The sequence below is a fragment of the Micropterus salmoides genome, unplaced genomic scaffold (genome assembly GCF_014851395.1).
Source record: "Micropterus salmoides isolate LMB-PRFRI ecotype aquatic unplaced genomic scaffold, ASM1485139v1 Ms_hic_scaffold_2, whole genome shotgun sequence".
Lineage (NCBI taxonomy): Eukaryota > Metazoa > Chordata > Actinopteri > Centrarchiformes > Centrarchidae > Micropterus > Micropterus salmoides.
The window spans coordinates 39,208,384-39,227,822 of NW_024041150.1; the positions used below are offsets into that span (position 1 = coordinate 39,208,384).

A 19,439-nucleotide genomic window follows, 5' to 3' on the forward strand; every position below is an offset into this window, starting at 1 on the left:
GCAGCTGCCCTTAAACTGAAGTTTCTGACAGAGATGTCCAGAAACGCCCTCTCATAAACATCTGGCTGAATCAGACCTCTGTTTGTCTTTCTGACCCTCACTCGTCGCATATTCTGTTGGTTTAATATAACAATAACATGTTTCAATACATGCTGCAACACCGAGAAAGTCACCACTTTAGCAGCGGGACAAAAGGAACACTTGTGGTCACTGTAGCGGGACGCTGTATATAAACCGATTAATTTTTAAGCTGAAAAACTCAGAGGGGCCAATCTTCAGGGCGCTAAATGTTGTCCTGTTAACCATTGATCCTTACTGTGACACATGAAACGAGAAACACAACTTGTAATTCAAAAAACAGTATAGCTTCAGCGCCCCCCTAAGCTCAATGTCTATTTTCTGACACATTAAAGAACATTTTATTGATTTAAAAAAAAATGCTTAGGGCAACATATTATATAGTAAAATAAATACTTATAGTTGACAAATTAATTTGTATTTAATCAAATGTATTTTTTTAGGGAAAAGGCATTTCCACATGGGGTAATATGTCCCCCACCCCTACGGGCAGTTACTGGTATTTTCCATAAATAGCAGTCATGATCTGACTTTATGCTGCACACAACGTGAGCCTGCCAACAGCGAAAGTGAAAGGAGTCGGTTACCTGGCTGAGAAGGTGGAGGTGTGCAGCCTGTGGCCTGCAGCTCTCTTTCTAACCGCTCCCTGTGTCTGTATATAATATTTCAAACTAGTCCGCTGTCAGAAAACTGTTGAAAATGACAGTTGTCAAGAGTTGTCATATTATTCTAAATCCTGCAATGAAGTAGAACAAATGCATATTAAATCCTGGGATAAAATCATTTGTATTTATTGAAATTAGTATATTACTTTGGAAGCACATCACAATTTAGAAAAACACTATAATGAATTATTTGCTGCCAGACATTTTTTATTGTCAACTGATCAGCACTCAGAATTTTAAGTTTAATACTTGCATACTGCAAACCAAAAGGAGAGACAGTTGTATTTGTTGTATTAGTTTTATTAATTGCACATTTTCTGCCCCAGTGCCACTGCTCTTTATTATTATTATTAAAAAATGTGACTGCTGAATCAGATGATTGTGAATCAGTTTAGTTTTCATTAATCGTAAAGTAGTTTCCTTTACATCCAAAGTGGTCTTTGAGGGTGAACTGATGAATGGCAACCCATCTGTTGATGATCAGTATTCAATGTTCATTCATTGTAGACTCTGTCAACAAACTCCAGGATGTAGCTGTCCACAAATACTGAACGGTATGAGTCTAATGAACAATGCTTGTGTTATAGCTGACTTAAATATTAATTTTTTTAATTAATGTGGTCGTAGTTGTCCACAAGTCAAATCAAAAGGAAGGAATAGCTAAAGGAATGTACAACTGCAGTATTTTAATCTCAAAATACAGTAAAAAAGCTTAGTTTCTAATCTTTATGGAGTCAAGAGTTGTCCTAAACTCAAATGTGATAGCCTAGCTGTTGTCAGGAATTTTTTGTTTTCCCAGCAAACCAAAATTAAAGAATAAAGTAATTACCCTAACATTTTAGTGTTTTTAAACTTTTAATAGAAACATGTGACATTTTTTATACTTCTTGTGTAAATGATCCAATTAATATTATTTTCAAACTAAATAGACAATAAATATGTAAGGTTATTATTACATAGGTGAATAAATAAAGAAGCTAATTAAAAGAGACATAGCTATACATTTATGTCTCATTGTATAATTTATCATTTAATCGGATGTTAATGCATTTATTGAGCATTTATTTATTTCGGTATTTATTTACCTTTATGTCAGGATCCATCCTCCATATTATGTAGTTATCATCTGAAAGTACCCAGTAAACAGCCATGTAATAATGATATGTTTGATTATTGTGAAAGGAGATATGGTCATAATGTGCGCGATGTAGACATTTAAAACTATTGTTTGTTAATGGCTCAATGGAACTTATCATAGAAGTAACCGACTGTAAATGGGGGCAAACCCTGTTAAAGAGCACAAGCAAACAAAGCTGAACATTTTGGAAAAGCTGAACATTTTGGAAAAGATCAAGCAGCAAACTCCAGGTCTGAAAAGTGAAAACAATGCATATGTCTTAATCTTGAACTCTTTCTAATGGCCAGCAGGGGGCAACTCCACTGCTTGCAACAATAAGTCAGATTGCAGTGGAGTCAAAGACAAAATAATCTTCCTTCTCACCTCAGCAAACAATTTCCTAATGGGTTTATGGCTTCAATCACTACTTTCAACACTTCTTTAATACAGCATGGTGTACATTTAGTAAATTCTGGTCCCAATACGAGGAAAATAGAAATAAAGTTAAATATATAATAGCTTTGTATATTTAACTAGCTGTGAACCTGTTTTTGAGTGCCTTGGTGTTTTCATCTAAGAGTTTTAACCCTTATATACAGTGTGGTTTCAGTCAATGAAAGTTAATTGTAACATTTTCTTCACAAATGTGCTTGTTGACTAGAAGCATTTTCCAGGCAACTAGTGGAGACTTCAGGAAGTTACTGTTAACATATCAGTATTATGATGAAGATAATTAACTTAACATTGTTTGCGTTCTTCACAATTAATCACTAATCCAGGTGATTTTTCATTTTTCTGGTCTGGATTCTGATTCATCACATTGTTGTTAACTTCCTTGATGCTGAAACACATAAAGTCAACTGACTGGTTTAAAGTGCAGTTCACAGAAAGCATAATTTTCAAAAGCAGTAGATTAATGAAACAAGTGGTTAGCAATATTAGGAACTTTTAAAAAAATTCATGATCTTTATACACAACGCTTTACATTCTCTTTAATTTTTACCTGAGAACAGCTGCATTGATTCCCTATTTTCCATCCAGTATTAGTGACGGACTTGTATGCAATCACGGGAATATGTCTTGTATTAACAAGGTTTATACAATAGGAAATGCAAATAACATTTATTGCTTAATTACAATTATAGGGCATGACTACACTAAGAGTGATCACACAGTTGCAGCTGTAAACTCAGTGCTTGAGTTCAAACTGATGTTACAACCCAGCTCGTTAGGGTAGGGCAGTAACAAGGTATTTGGGTTAAATTAAGGTGGTAAGGACAACTGAAATCAGGTTGAGTCGAAGTTTAATTAAATGAGTTGTCTCCAAAAAAACATAACAAAAGGAGGCTATGTAGGTACTGACAAAAAAACACTTAACAAAAGGAGGTCAGTACCTACATGCTGTACAGGAAGGTAGTGTAACCAAACAAACAATTTTCCCCCTTAAAGGGTGCCACTCACAATCTAGTTTACAAAGGTTTTTACTGACAAGAGTCACTTAAGCCGGCAACCAACAAACAGATAAGATTTAAACACTCAAGACCTTCACAGGGGTACACAACCAACAACAAGGCGAACTGATCACTGGCTCACAGTCGCCTCGAACTGCAGGAACACAAACTATTTGTAGGCCAGCTGGTGTTGATTGGTGAGTTCTGGTTGGCAGGTTCGGTAGGATCCTCGGCCACACCAATCAGACGCCAGCAAACAGCAACCAGGAAGTGGGTGGTTCCAGGTCCAGGGGAACCAATCCTCGACAGGTGCTTGCCGTGGGGATTTGCATACAGCTCAGAGAACTCCAAAACACAACTACTCTAAGGCAGCCAGCGGCGGCCGTAACACTGATGTATCATGTTGGTTACTAACCACACTGAGTGTAGACAGAACAACGTGGTTTCCACTGTAATAAAAAAGTATGTAACATATTAAACATTTATAAGCGTGTAAGTTTGGTAGCATCTAGTGGAGAGGGTTGCAAATTAGTCCTCCATTTGTATACATTTCATGTTGTTTCTTACCTCTAACAAACAAGATGACTACTACTACTACTACTTGTTCTTGTTCTTGCTCTTCTTCTTTTTCATTTGTATTCAACGTAGTGACGAAACGAAATCATATTTGGTTTCAGGTCCTGTTCAGTCATGTTGGCTGGGCTAGTATAATTCACAAGCTGCTTCAACTTCTTTTTAGTAAAAACATAGTGTAAAAATATATAAAACTGATGGACCGACCATCTGTGTGTTCACTGTGTTGCGCCACAATCCTGCTGTTAAGTGATGTTATTTTTACATCACTTACTTGGCAGCAATGCCTGGACGCAACACACATACACAGACAACAGTTGTGTGACAGGGTAACACAAACTCAGTGCTTCAGCGTACATTACTGTATCGGGCTCGGGTCGTTTTCAAACATAGAAAACAGAACATCTGTTGGGTTCGGGTCGGGCTCAGTTACTACATTCTCAGACACTGACTGGTTTCGGACAGAAACTAGTATGTAGATAGAAATGTCTCCTTCTAAGGTAATAAAAACATTTAACATTAACAGTTCATTATGTAACATGTTTAACTACCACTGAAAACATTGTTTGTGTATATTATATTGCATTTCTGTCAATAGATTCTCAGAAATATTACACACTGGACCTTTAAAGGTACTAAAGTAAATTATTGCAGCAGTCTTGACTGTGGTTGTATGACATCCTCCATGTGTATAACTAGCAGATATGGACATACAAGCTTAAATAACGTATTTCCTCTTGCTTTCGCCTTCAGTCAGGTGTCTCTCCTGACAGTGACCTGTAAACACACAAGATATACAAAAACTGCATCTGTAAAAATATGATTGTGCATGCTTTATCTTAAACTCCAAAAACTATAACATCCTTCTCTACAAAAACGTAGTACAAAAAGAAACTAGAATCTAGTATTACCAAAGACTTGCTTAATTGATTGAATAATAAAAGTAAATGTGAACTTTTATGAAACCAAATTAAATTAGATGTCAGTCACATGAAAGGTCATTTTATCTTTAAATAGTGCTGGATTCTAAAAAAAACGATAAAAACAAAACAAGTTCAAATAAATGCAACAAAAGAGCATCTTACTTTTGGTTCCAAAATAAGAGTCACATAAACTTTATGGCATTTATTTGACGGTGTTAGCTTTTCATACTAGATTTAATTTGTTTGTTTGGTGAGTCTTACCTAAGCTCAAAGTATGGTAAACAGGTGAAGTCAAGGATTCATCCTTATCTGATAGAGACAGAGAGTGTAAGTTACTGAAAGACAGACAGTACATTATCTCGTTTCTGTTGGAGTTAAATGTAGATGTTCATTGTGTATCATTAGTTTTTTTCTCAATATATTTTACAGAAGACAGGCAATTATCTATTTATATTTCAATAATTTGTTTAGGATTTAAGGATGGGAATCCTATGAATTGTGACTGAATTTTCTTTTCTTATAGTCACAATCAAAGAGTGCTTTGGCCATTAGAATGAATCACATGTTTGATTTAAAGTTAAAATTTTGTAAGTATTGTAATTGTTATTGCTAATGTATATCCTATTCCAGATGTCCACAATTTAGACCTGATACTTCTGTATGTTTGTGAGCACTCATACATATACACTGTCATGTATCAAGGTTAGCTACTCGGCTCTGACACAGCTTCCTTGTCGACTGTAAATTCAGCCAACACAGGAGCTGCTACACGGTGAACTGAGGGACGCATCAAGCTATGCGTGTCTGTGGGTTTCTCAGGTGGCTTTTGTGCAAGATGCTAAAAAATAAGCTAAAATTATCTCCAGCACCTGAAGCACCTGAAGCAGACTCAGGCTAAATATATTTCACAAATGTCTGTTTAGTATTTCAGTGGTTTCCAACCCTTTCTGCTTGTGACACCACAATCATTTTCTAGTCGCAAACCACTGCTGCAAACATTAACCTGCAGGGTGACAAACGTGAAACGGAATAATTGTTGGTCTAACACGTAGCATACTGACCTTTATCCTTCTTGGGTTTTGTGACAACAGTATATGTTGCCTGTTGTGGTTCAGCTGCACTGGTCTCTGCAGACAAAAATGTAAAAATGTAAAAAAGGGTTAGTTTTTGTCGCTGTCAAGTTAATTACCTTTTGCCTTTTGGGGTTTTGTGGTGACAGCATATGTGGTGTTTCAATACACTGCTTTTCATTATTGACAAAAATTAAGTTAGGATATAGTTTTTGGTAGCACAACATTAACACAAGTGTACCGAATGACTGGTACAAGTGAGCGGGGGGTTGATTCCTCGTCAGGACAGGGTATCCAGTCGTACCCTTAGGCAAAGTCCTTAACGTTACTTGCCTACCTCAGCCATGAGTGAAACTGCAAATATAAGAGTCATACTGACAAACTGGTGACGGCTAACCAACTAGACATTGTGTTGATCGATAAACAGCAGAAGAAGGCTGCAGTGAAGATGTAGCAATCCCAAGCAACACCAACATCAAGAAGAAGGAACACGAGAAGCTTGAAAAATGCCAAGGGCTGAAAGAGGAGCTGGAAAAAATGGAGAGTAAATGCAACAGTGGTGCCAGTACTAATAAGAGCACTGGAGGCTGTGACCCCCAAACTGGGAGGGTGGCTCCAGCAGATTCCAGGTACAACATCTGAAATCTCTGTCCAGAAGAGTGAACATCTAGCAGAGAGACTGTACAGAACCATCAAACTCTCAGGCCTCTGGTAGAGGACTCAGCACAGTGTTGACCTTCCTGTGCAGACCATTGAAAAGTGAAGCTATCCAGACACCAAGGGCTCGTTCTCTAGCGTCCATATTTGACGACTTGGGAGTGAACACATGTTGACAGGGCATATTTCCTCCATTGTCATTAAACACTGACACTGGATGTAAATTATGAGTTATGGAAATGTAATCCTCAGTAATCCCTGGCTGTTTTGCGGCAACTTAAAAAACAAAATATAAAGACAGGCTCAAATAGTCATCTTGGTAGATTAAACTCTGGCTAGTCCCTTCTCCCTCTGATCATTTCTAAAATTACAATATACCATGTTTGGTGTTACCTACCTGTTTGTGGAGGAGAAGGCTTTGCAAATGAGGGTGGACAGGTTGAAGCACTTCCTTGAAAAAAGAAAATACCACAATAAAAAAATGTTCTGGCACTAGCAACAATCTTAACAAATGCTGAGATTTTAATAAACTTGTTTACCAAACAGCCTACTTAAAACATGGTTTCAGTCACTTAAACAAGTATTTGTATGTTATGTACCTTTGTGCTTCATGGAGCAAAGCCCCACTACCAAAAGTAGAAAAGTCACGAGTACAACAGGGACAACTATCCAAAGCAGGTTGAAGACATGAGGAGCGGGACCATTGGAAAAATAAGTCTGTTCTTGGTTTGCTGGGAAAAAAAACACATTAAGCAGGTGACGTAACAATGTGACACGTGGGATCTAAATGCTGACACTGACGTGATAATTAGCACAAAACACAGCAGGACTGAGGCTGATGGGAATGTCATTAGTTTTGCCCTTAGTTGCCTCCTTCGGTCCAGATGCCATGGAGGTGGCAGATTAGAAAATGTGTCTCACCTCTGACAGCCAGCCGGCTCTCTGGCGATTCTCCAGCTCCAGAGATGTTACACTTGTAGAGTCCTTCATCAGACTTGGAAACATTGTGGATGGTCATCTCTCCTGTAGAGCTGTTCCGGATGAGGAGGCCATCTTTATAGAAATGAGCATCAAGGCTGGACATTTTCTTTTGTCTGCAACTCAGGGTCACAGCTTCTCCCTCTATCACAGGAAGCACGGGACTCTCCAGCATCACAGGCCCAGCTGTTCAACAATGGAAGTTCAGAAATATTTTATGTTCATTTTAATTTAATTAATAAATACTATAAATAAAAAAAATACAAAGAAATACACAAACTAAAAAGACAGCTCAGTAGCAAAGAGTTGGGCTATGCTGCAGGAATGGTTTCAGAGTTGTCTTTGAGTTTTCTGTTAAATATATTTTACTCTGAAGTTTGCTATATTTTATTGGGCTCCATAAAACATATTCTATCAATAAAATGATTTATAAAATTACATGTTGAAGGTGTTTTGGTAAGTAGATTGAACATACCTGTCACTACAATTCTGACGATGTTGCTTTTCTTTTCCTTAGCATCACACCAGTACTCTCCAGTGTCACTTGAAAAAACATTTGTAATGTTGCAGGATCCTGTTATCTCCCATTTATTGTTACATGTAATATTTCTTCCTTTGACTCTCCTAAACACTCTCCATTCAGTCAGATTATTTAAAGAGCCCTCACAGTTTACAGAGACAGACTCATATTCAAAGAACTGCAGCCGGGATGGAATGATATGCGGAAAAGTTGCATCTGAGAAAGAAAAAAAGAGACCAAAATATGAAGTTGTTTCTTTTCCAAATTAAATATGTACCATTCTAATAAAAACATTTTACTACATGACAAAATGTTTTGTGTATCAGTACAGAAAGTAACTTGTTTTTCAGACTTTAAAATTGCACATCCAGTCTTTTGGAAACACGGAAACAACTGACTTACCAGCTCTGAGAGAACAGCTGTACTGAACTTGTGCAGGCAACAACAGCAGCACATTTATCACTGGAGAGACAAGAGATCTACAGTTCAGACACTGATGCTTTTCATGCAGATTAATGTGTGTTGGTAAAAAAAAAAAACAACAACTCATGATCAGTGAAGAAAAACTAATGATATTGAATTTGTCAAAATTGTGCTCGACAGACTCAGTACTCACACAGTCTGACGCAGAGAGCTGTGACCTCCATGTCGTCCTGTTGCTGAATGTCTGAACACAAGACTGAATTGCAGCTGATACCACACAACGCAGGTGAACGCTTCCTCTTTCTGTACAGCTTATTTGTGGTGACTGAGACAATAGCTGTTAGTGTCTCTGTGAGACAGAGCTGCTCTCATAAAAATAATAACAGGCAAACTTTAATAAAGGGCACAAGAAAACCATTTTATTTCTTATTTTAGTTACTTACTTACTTTAGTATGTAAGATGACAACCATGTTAAGCATAACCTATTCAACATCAGCAAGTCTCTTTTACTAGGAACTTAACAAACAAATGTTGATGTGTGAACTGTAGAAGAATTGAAAGCAGAGATAATCAATTTCAGTGTTTGTCTGTTGTTGTATTTTTTTTTTGTACAGCTTTAAAAGCAAATACACAGAACTCAAATGCACATGAATGCAACCTGTATTAGATGGAAATGAACTATCAAGTCCACACGGATTATCTGTTTTCAGGAGGCTGGGATGACAGTGTGCAAATTGTTTTGTTTGTGGACCATGGCCATTCAACCTCCTGCTTAGGTGACTTTTAAACGCTAACAAAAGGTATGTAGGCTTTGTACATGTTTTACTTTTGTTTTAATGTATAAAAAACATAGCCAGTTTGTAGCATAAAGGCCAATTGGCTATCATAGTAGGTCTTCTCTCACAGATCTTTTGTATTGGTGGCTTTATTAGTGGCAGATGGATAGATTTCAGCACACAAAGAGTAAATAATTATATATTTGAAAACAGTGCTGTACTGAGATGGTTAAGATGTATGTAACAGTTAATCATCAAGTCCTTTGAAAATGTCAGTTAGACTCACTCAACATGTGGCTTCCCTGTAAGAGGAAGAACTGCACAGATAAATTATCCAATGTGAAATTAAAGAGGAACAGGGGAGAGGATCACTGACTTTTCAGTCCAAAACTGAAAGTGTGGTTTTTCTGTCAAACAAACATGAACATAGACAAAAAATGTATCACTGACAAGCAAAGGAAAGCGGAGGTGGGGCAATTGTTTGGTGTAACATTAATACACAACAACAGTGAACATGCACTATGAAGTACCAAAGCTAATTTATTTACTTTCATAATTGCAAATATAATAAACAAATAAGTACAAAATGAAAAAAAACATCACATTTTATTTAAATAAATTGATACATTAATAAGAGGTTGATCTGCACAATAAACCTTTATTTATTTAAATTCTCTCATTGATTCACCTGAAGGAACAATCCTTTGCTAAGTGACCTCAGCGCTTTGGTTTTGCTTCACACTGTTGTCTTACTTCTGCAAACACACTTCTGTGGAGGTAAGTTAATCACAGGCATAATGTACTTTTATTATTATAACATTTATTTAACCAGGAGAGTCCCATTGATATTAAGCATATCTTTTTCACGGGGGACTTGGCCAAGGCAGGCGGCAGCATAAATAAAAATAGGTACAGATGAAAACACAGATGAAACATTTACATATTAAGGAATCCGTCTCTATTTATTTCATTTTGGATTTAAAATATTTTAACAAGATTAATATATTGAATTTAAATTCCTTTTGCAACATGGTCCATGCTGAGAGTGCATAATACACAGATGTCCAACGAAGGTTAAAATCAAGGGCAACTGGACTTGGTTGAAGATACTGGAAGACGTTTCGTCCCTCATCACAGATGCCCTTTTCCCAGTTTCTGCACCGGTATTTGGGACAGAAAGTATGATGCAGCCCCGGTGAGAGTGCACGCTCCAAACATGACACCATACTTTAGTCAACTGAGAATAAATTAAAACTGTCACAAGGCAGCCACAGTCCCTTAAGCCTGTAGACTGACTTATATAGTCTTGATTTGATTGTGTCCAGTGGTCATATACATTTTAAATTGTTGCATGTAAAATGGAATTTTTCAACAACCAAAATTTGGCTTATGAAAATGCTGTTTGGCTAGTAACTTTATAAAACCACTAGCCACAGTGGCTGGTGAGCAAAAAAGTTAATGTCAAGCCCTGGTGACTTGGCAGATCCCATGTGCCTTTGCGGCTGATCTGATTGACTTGCTCTTCTTTGTGACCTCTTCAGATGCTTCTTTTTAAAAACAGGCAGACACATCTCTGTTAGTCTTTATTTTCCACTGCCTGGGGAAGTTATGGATGGTTGTAAGACGAAGAAGTGTCCGCCATTGTTTAGCTTGTTGCATTAGCATAGTGGTTTGAAATTAGCAAGGGGAAAATGTGTCACATGTTGCTTAAGAAACCACATTTTAAAAGTCATACAATTTTATCAGCACTAGTATAGATACTAAACAAAAAATAGTCTTGGTCAAAAACCACAAACTCTGTTTATAGAGGTATAGCAATGCTGTGGTTAACATGTACAGGCTTTGCAATGGTTAAATGTAGACACAGACAGGTGGTTTCATATTTATGTCCACATTCAAGCTTGAATAAAAACTACCCTTTAACAGAGCATGTGGTTTAAAAACACCAGATGTCGTTATTTGTCTTCCAAGAACTGTCGTGTGTGCATGACAGAGCTGCATAAAGACCTGCTTGAGCAAAATATAAAATAGCTTCATCTATGAAAATAACTGTTTACTGATGATGATAATAGCAATCAGTGGGAGGAAAAGCTGCGGCCACCACATCACGCCATATAGAGGACAAAACATCAGCTTTTTTTTTTGTTCATGTTTAAAGTACTGAGACCGTTGTTTATCATATGAATGGAAATACGTATCAATACATGGGATAGTACATATTTTGAAATGACATACAAAAATACAAGTATATAAACAGTACACAATTTAAAAAACATAACACAGGCAAAGAGAATACAATCATGGAGGATTTACGGTTCTAGGTTGTAATATTGATGTTTTATCAACTCATTGTTAATTCACCACCAACTCTTTCACTACGTCAACCTGTTCATCATTGGTGGCTTAAAGAACAGAAATTAGCTTTAGCTATAGTTGGTGCAATAAATGTAATGTCCTGTTAAATGAACAATAAAAAAATACAATAAAAATAATTCAGGCTGCGTGATGAGTCTGAACCTTTTTTCTTGCTATAAAACCATCCGTCGATTTCTTGTTTCAATTCAGTGACGTTTTGGAAACACACATGAATTGAGGAGACAAAAGGGAAAAAAGATTTCACATGGCTTACAATCAAGAATGTAAAGATATTTACATGTACATCCCACCTCCAGTTCAAAACTAGAAAATCTCATAGATCTCCAATCCTAGCTGGCAGGACAAGCCAGAGCTCACGTTTCTCACTGAACAAGAGAAAGTAGGAGTGGTAGCTCAACAAGAGGGAATGAAAGAGAAGAGGAGGCATTACAGCTGTTCATTTGTTAAGATGTGTTAAGTGTTTATTATAAAAAATTGGTTAAGACTACACTTCATCACTTCAAGCTACACGTTTTATATCATTTTTTCCAAAAATTTGACACTTTATTTTGGTTTACTTAAATTTAGAATTTAATATTAGAGTAGTTATTTATTATCCCTCCAGTTAGATGTGAAATATTATTTGATTTGACAGTCCGTTCTTCACCAAAATCATATGTTGATACAACTATACGTTATGGTACTGAATGATAATGCAAGTTAGTCGTTTTGATGTTCCAGACCTTTGATTTGGGAAATTTTCTCTAACTGGACCGCTTTGAATTATAATTGAATACCCCTGATCTAAGCAGTTACCTCCAATGAACATGATTGACTGAGTCAGTATTGAAAAAATAAATGGTTAGCAGTTGCCACAGAATTTTCCCCCCAACTTTTGCCTTCCATAGACAAAATTAAGTCAAATATATCAACAAGGCAATGAGATAATGTTACTGGGTTGAAAGAAATGTCTTAATTCTTCTCCAGGGGAGTAAGTAGAAAACATTGTTATTGCTGAATGAGACTGAGCTTTTTAAACAAGTCATCATTTTAGCCTTTTTGAGCTACTGAGCTACTCGTTTCTTTATAAAACATAATCATTTTGTTGTTTCTACAAAGCTTCTTGAAGGCCCCTGAAATAGTTTTTCTGTGTGTTACTTTCTGTGCGGTTTGTGTCTGTGACTTTAAAATTATCAACTGCATCTGTATCAAAATATAACCCGGAATAAGACATAATGGCACAACTCAAAGCAGGCCTTTTGAAAATAGATCTTACGTCTGTCGACCAGCTCTGTGGTTTTCAATCTTTTCTATCTGTCTGCTATTTAGTGACAACAGCCAACTGTGAAGTATGAGAAGCAATAACTTTTACTTTTTAAGCCATTTTATCTGATGAAAGACATAAGTAATTTGTGTATGTTAAAATCAAGACACACCATGTACGTAAAAGTAACAGTATACTTTGTGTCCCTCACTGTCTCCTTATCTAAGAAGGCCTTGTGTTATTTTTGTGAGTTTCCCACGGTGAAGTACTCCCAGCAGCAGCAGCAGCAGAGCCACCATCACAATGGTGAAAACAGTCCTTAAGACGACGAGGACAACAGAGTTGCCTGAGCAGCGACAAGCCTCTCTGCGAGGTGCTGTAAAGTCAACAGAAAGCATCTGATGTAACAAAGTTCCAACATTATCCATGTTTATCAAAGAGAAGTTCATTTTTAATAGTAATTTGTCCTTTGCAAATTCAAAACAACTGGCACAACTGATAATGTTTAATTAAGTAATGCAGTGAAACTATCAAAACATACACATTTAACATTTAGTTTTTGAATTTTGTGGTTAATAAAATAAATCAATAATGCTTAGAGCATGATAAAGTTGAATAAACTCAGCACTTTGAATGGTTCAATTATTCTCACTATATTTACCAAGCTGGAACTGAATTACAGTGAGATGAAATTGCTTATTTTAACTCGGCTTTACGTAAAGCATCACACAGGGCTTTTATATTGACAATTTTGGGTCTCACCTCTGACAGCCAGCCAACTCTCTGGTGACTCTCCAGCTCCAGAAATGTTACACTTGTAGAGTCCTTCATCAGACTTAGAAACATTGAGGATCGTCATCTTCCCAGAATAGCTAGTCCAGATTTGGTGGCCATTTTTATAGAAATCCGCTATGAGGTTCACGGGAGCCTTCTTCTTTCTACACTGCACAGTTACACCGTCCCCCTCCATCACAGGAAGGATGGGACTCTCCAGGATCACAGAACCAGCTGAAATACATTCTTAAATTACAACATGTTTGCCTGATTTAAACACACTATGTACATACATAGTGTACATTTATTAACCAATAATATATATATATATATATATATATATATATATATACACTATTGTCACAGTAAACCTACCAGTGACAGTGATGTTGACTGTGTTGCTTCTCTCTCCTCCTCCAGCTTCACACCAGTATTTCCCACTGTCAGACGCAAATGCATTATCAATGATGCAGATCAATGCTGAGGTCACCGTGCTGTTTGAACATGTTGGGATGAACCCCCCCATGTTCCTCACCCCTCTCCATTTAGCTGAGCCATCAAACCCCTCACAAGAAAAAGTGATGGTCTCATACTCAAAGAACTGCAGTCTGGTTGGAACAATACGAAGAAAAGCTGCATCTGAAACAGCGAACAATGACTAATTTACTATCATCATTTAAATATACACATTTAAAGAAATAATGTCAAAAGTATCAGGTACTTTCTGCTGTAAGACATTATTTACAGATAGCATAAGGGTTTTTAAGATTGATGATTTATTTAAGTAGAATATAGAGCAATTCTTTTTTAGGTTGAACATAAGTTTATCATTTTGGTCAGGATTCTTTTTCTCAGCTTTATTGGTATGCATTTTCCAAAATATTTTCTAGGATATTTCCTGAACAGAACTATGTAATATGGTCCATATTATGGGGGGAATAGTAATTTTCTTGAAATAACCGCTCCTTTAAAAGTAAGAATTAGCTTATTATTAATGGATTTTTGGGAAAATGTCTCTCCTCTACATATATATGTATATTATATGATTTCTATACATATAAATGAGTTTGACTGTAATATTACTTCACATAAAACCCAAAAGTATTGGTAGAATTTGACTCAAACAGCAAAGCTCATGGTACTCTGAGAATGCTGTAATACAAGGCAATGTCAAGCAAACCATAGCAATTTATCTTGCTCCTCACAAAAAGCAAAACATACTTATTTTTCAGGTTATTGTAATATTATATAGTTGTTTGTGTGTTTAGCATTCAGAAATTGAGATTAGACGGTTTAGGTCAACCTGACTTTGGAATGATAATAGTAAATTATCTATTAACTTTTTCTTACTTACCGCCTTTCTGAGCGTAACTGTGGTGAACGTGTTCAGCCATCAGCAACAACACCTTCAACACTGAAGAGACAGAGAGCTGTACATCAGACACTAGTGTCAGAAATATTATACATTTATTTAGAATATAGTAACCAATATAAATATGCTGAAGAAATGAAGAAGTTCTTGGATCCTGATAGAAGTTATAAAATTTCTTAACTTCGTTTTCACATTGATTTGATAAATTGTACAGTATGTTAAGTGTCTCTGATATATATGAACAATAAACTGACAGAAGGCCTACTCACACAGTCTGGTGCAGAGAGCTTTAACCTCCATCATGTTCTGCTACTGACTGTCTACTGACTGGCTACAGATAGATATAATGTAGGTCACAACCTCTTCCTGTGTCGTTCGGTTTGAGTTAAACAAACCTTTCTTTCAGATGCAGAGCTGATCTGGAGACAAAAATAATCTCTTTGATGGTAAAGCTCGACCTCAGGCAAAAGAATAAGCGTTTTTCAAAGGCCAAGTTAAGTTACAGGAAAACTGGCATAGGAGGATTTGTCAGCCATCCATCATGATAAATCAAATTTAAATCAGATAAACAGATAAACACACATAAACACACATGTACACAGAGAGAATAATTGCAGATTAGAACCAGGACAGAAGGCACTCAAAATAAAAACATTCAAAAACATTCAAAATTCTGTTCTTGGATCAAGATCTGAATCAAAATACAGTGATAGGCAGATTACAAGATTTGTTCAAGACTCATGCAGATTGGCTGAAAGCCAGTAAACATAAAGAAGACTGTCTTACCAAGAAGAAGAATAAGAGAATCATTTGATTCAGCAAGTGCCCCAAAAAACATCTGTTTCTGTTCAAATTACAACTCTCTCTAAGGGCCTTACCAATAATGCCAATTGGTAAGGCCAATAATGAGTGAAAGAGGAAGTCAGGTGATGTTGTCAGAGCCATGTAGGCAGGAGGTCAGGGTGGATGGACAGGTCAACAAAACATCACAAATCTTGTTGTTATATTAAAATTGTATAAAACATGGACATAGTCTCCGCTACGTCACCCATAGGTTTCTGAAGAGCCATTGTAAAGATTAATGTGGGTGACTTCCGGTGGCTTCGGCTGGAAAGTTGGGCATTTTAACATTGACTCGCTTTTGGAGCCAGTCTCTATAGGTCATTCGAAGCAGCCGCTTGACCAAAACATGTCATGTCAACGCATCTTAAGGTTTTCATGTTTCATTTCACACTGTTCAGACTGTACTGACTTCCGTAGTATTATGCAGAAACGGCGTGTTGTTTCACGCTGTTCAAACAACACAAAGGAGGTTACCCTACCTGCTAGGTTTAGGTTACCGGTCGACATGCATATTTATGTAGTGATCGTTAAGGTTAGCAGTAAAGTACATCCGAGGGGGAATGTCAATGCTATCAAGCTCAGTTGAAGAGTGTGCCCGGTGCATCCCAGATGTTCTGGAAACGTTGCACATAGCTCCATGGCTAAGTTCATATTACTGGCATCATCATGGACTGTGCAAAACTGTGCAAGACTCTGGCCTTCATGTCCCATGTGTCGGTGATGTAGTGAGGAGTTACCGAAATGTACAGCTCGATGTAAGCCTTCTCATTGCACTGCAGCTGAAGGTCTAATATCTTGACTGTGAAATAGTATTTTCTCTATTACTGCATTTGGTAAAGTCACTAATTGACTGCTGTTGAGAAGATTTGAATCGTTCCTCGGCTAGCATTAGCGGATGCCTTTTCAGATGTGTGTGCATGACACTGCATATTTTGCAGTGACAGTGACAGTAGTACCTGTTTCATTTTTAGTTACGTATTTCCACACACTATGCACTGCTGCTGGTTTTCTGCAGTGACCCACCAGACTTCTCACCTGCAGTTGAGGCGTCCATGTTGTTCTAATCACATGATCAGAGACTATTTGCTGTCAAGCTTAAAGCATTCATCACAGCACAATAAAGTTGACTGGTCAACTAGTCGACTAGTCTATGCAACCCCTACTTCATAATTAACTCTAGCAACAAATGTACTCCACATTTATTTGGAAACCTAGTGCCCAATCGTCCAAGATAGATGTCATTTGTAGGAATGCTGGGCTACCAGGCTTCGCCGTGAATCACAATCTGTCAATCCCACACACCTCTCTTTTCAAAAAAAGATACATTTTGGGATCTTGGGTTGAGGTCTTTTATCTCCCATCAGTCACACAGATTTTTGGAGAGAATTGTCTTTACTCACCCTTTTGTATCCTGCTTCCCATTGCCAGTCTGGTAAGTCTATGGGCAAAGTGCGTGCAAAGACTTTACGAAAAAAAGAAGAATACAAAAAGCCACCCTTACTGTGTGCTGGGTAAAGGTTAAATGAAAGGTTAAAATTAGTAATGGACATCAGTGATGGTTAACCCCCTCCCCTTAAGTGGGTGTTGATAATTCAAGCTGACAAACCACTGCTGCATGTTGAAGCCACAGTAAGTGTGGCCCCAGCTTTTTCATCAAGATCAGAAATAACTGAACAGGAAGAGGAAGCTTTCATCGTCAACACACTTTTAGCTTTAGTTCATTCTGATGCTCAGTCAGCAACAAAACAGCATGGAGGCTGCTTAAGAAAGTGTTAGTACTGAGTTTCATGGTTCATTTGTATTTCAGTTTTATGTGTGTCTGTACATAAAAGCATATGACTGATGTCCAGCTTTGCTCCTTTGTTTATCCAGTGATGCTTGAATTCATTCTGCCGGGGACACAAATTCAGAATCGTTATAATCAAGTGGTGAGTGAATTATACATTTTTTTACATTTTGTTTTGTTTTACATCATTCTCTCCAACTACAGAATCAACGTAGAAGGTTGACTTTAACTCGTTCAATATGTCTATGCCTACAGTTTACATAAACAAACACGATCTTGTATTTGAAGTTAAATTTGATTAGTTAATGCTACATGTGAACACGCAAATGTGTCTTTCAAAAAGACTACATCATTCTTTCCATCTACACAATCAACATGAGGTTGAACTTAATATGTTCAATATGTTTTCATAAATTAACCTGATCTCAAATTTAAACTTAAATTTGATTAGTTAATGCTACATGTGAACACCCAAATGTGTCTTGCAAAAAGACTAGCTGTATCTGTCACAGGGTGGAGGTACTTTGATTTATTTTAATTTAGTTCCATTTGTCACAAACATCATTATTTCCCACTTTTGTATGTTTAATCTGAGACACTTTTTGTAACACATAGTTTCCGATTAAGTTTTTCTTCGTATCACTCCAGACAGACTGCAGCACTTTCAATATGAGTCTGTCTCTTTTCATTGTGAGGGGACTGATGGTTTCATTCAATTGAAAGGGATTAGGAATAGTGAGGAATTTATGTGACATTAAGAGGACGCCAACGGGGTCTTCCTGCATTACTGACAAGAGCTATCCAGGAGACAGTGGAGAATACTGGTGTGAGACTGATGGAGGAGAGAGAAGCTACAGTGGCAACATCATCGTACAGCGCCCGGGGAGCAGCCCCACCGGTTTCCAAGACAAGTCCTAACTGACTGAGCTAATGCCGCCACAAGTTACTCACCAAGATTTGTTGGTCTTTTAGCTTTTCTAAAAAAGGAATTTACCAAGCATAAGTGTCTGACATTTTATTTTTTATGTTTTATGTTCTTCAGCTGGTTCTGTGATCCTGGAGACTCCTGCTCTTCCTGTTTTGGTGGGTCATAATGTGGTTCTGTGCTGCAGACACAAGGCAACTTCCACCAACACCAAATCTGATTTCTACAATGTTGACGTCCTCATGGAGAGCAGTCCTGCTGATGAGATGCCAATTAACAATGTTTCCAAGTCTGATGAAGGCGTCTACAAGTGCATAATCCCTGGTGTTGGAGCGTCACCAGGAAGCTGGCTGGCTGTGAGAGGTGAGACATGATAGTGTTACAAAGCTAAAGATGATATTGTGCTAGTTGAATGGCCAGGATGGTAGAAATTTAGAAATTTTGTCAGACACTTACCATGCTGCTTTGTGACATGAGGCCAAATGTGAGCATCTGTACTTGGAAAGGGATAAAAGGACAGGATTTAAGTAGGAGGAAAGTGTTGTTTCAGCCCTCCTCCCATGTTTAGAGATGGTTTCTCTACTTTGCTGTAAATGGATACTTTGACTCCTTTCAAAACATCTGTCCTCCCTATCCAAAATACATTGTTGGACAATTTTGCCCTTGATTTTAACTTCTTGGAGAACGATGACTTGGATGACTGAGAATCTTTACAGACAAAAACTTCTGAAGTAAACTGCAAAACAGTTGCTAGTTGTTTTATCTAGACCAAAGAGTTAATACTTAAAATGACACTATATAATATTTGTACACATGTGTACTTGTCTACCTTCTGCTTCTGCGTAATAATCTACATGTTTAGATTTTTTACACAAACATTTTCTTTTT

At 37.2% G+C, this 19,439-nt stretch overlaps 2 protein-coding genes and 1 pseudogene across 4 annotated transcripts in view; all 3 read right to left on the reverse strand.

Moving 5' to 3' along the window:
• Positions 1 to 19,439, reverse strand: part of LOC119912524 (trichohyalin-like) — a 729,783-nt gene that overhangs the window by 188,264 nt on the left and 522,080 nt on the right. The gene's annotated exons all lie outside the window — the stretch shown is intronic.
• LOC119912537 overlaps positions 1 to 19,439 on the reverse strand; it is a 452,474-nt pseudogene that overhangs the window by 60,863 nt on the left and 372,172 nt on the right.
• The window catches only part of LOC119912538 (butyrophilin subfamily 1 member A1-like), a 166,799-nt gene that overhangs the window by 11,750 nt on the left and 135,610 nt on the right, over positions 1 to 19,439 (reverse strand). The window lies entirely within an intron of this gene.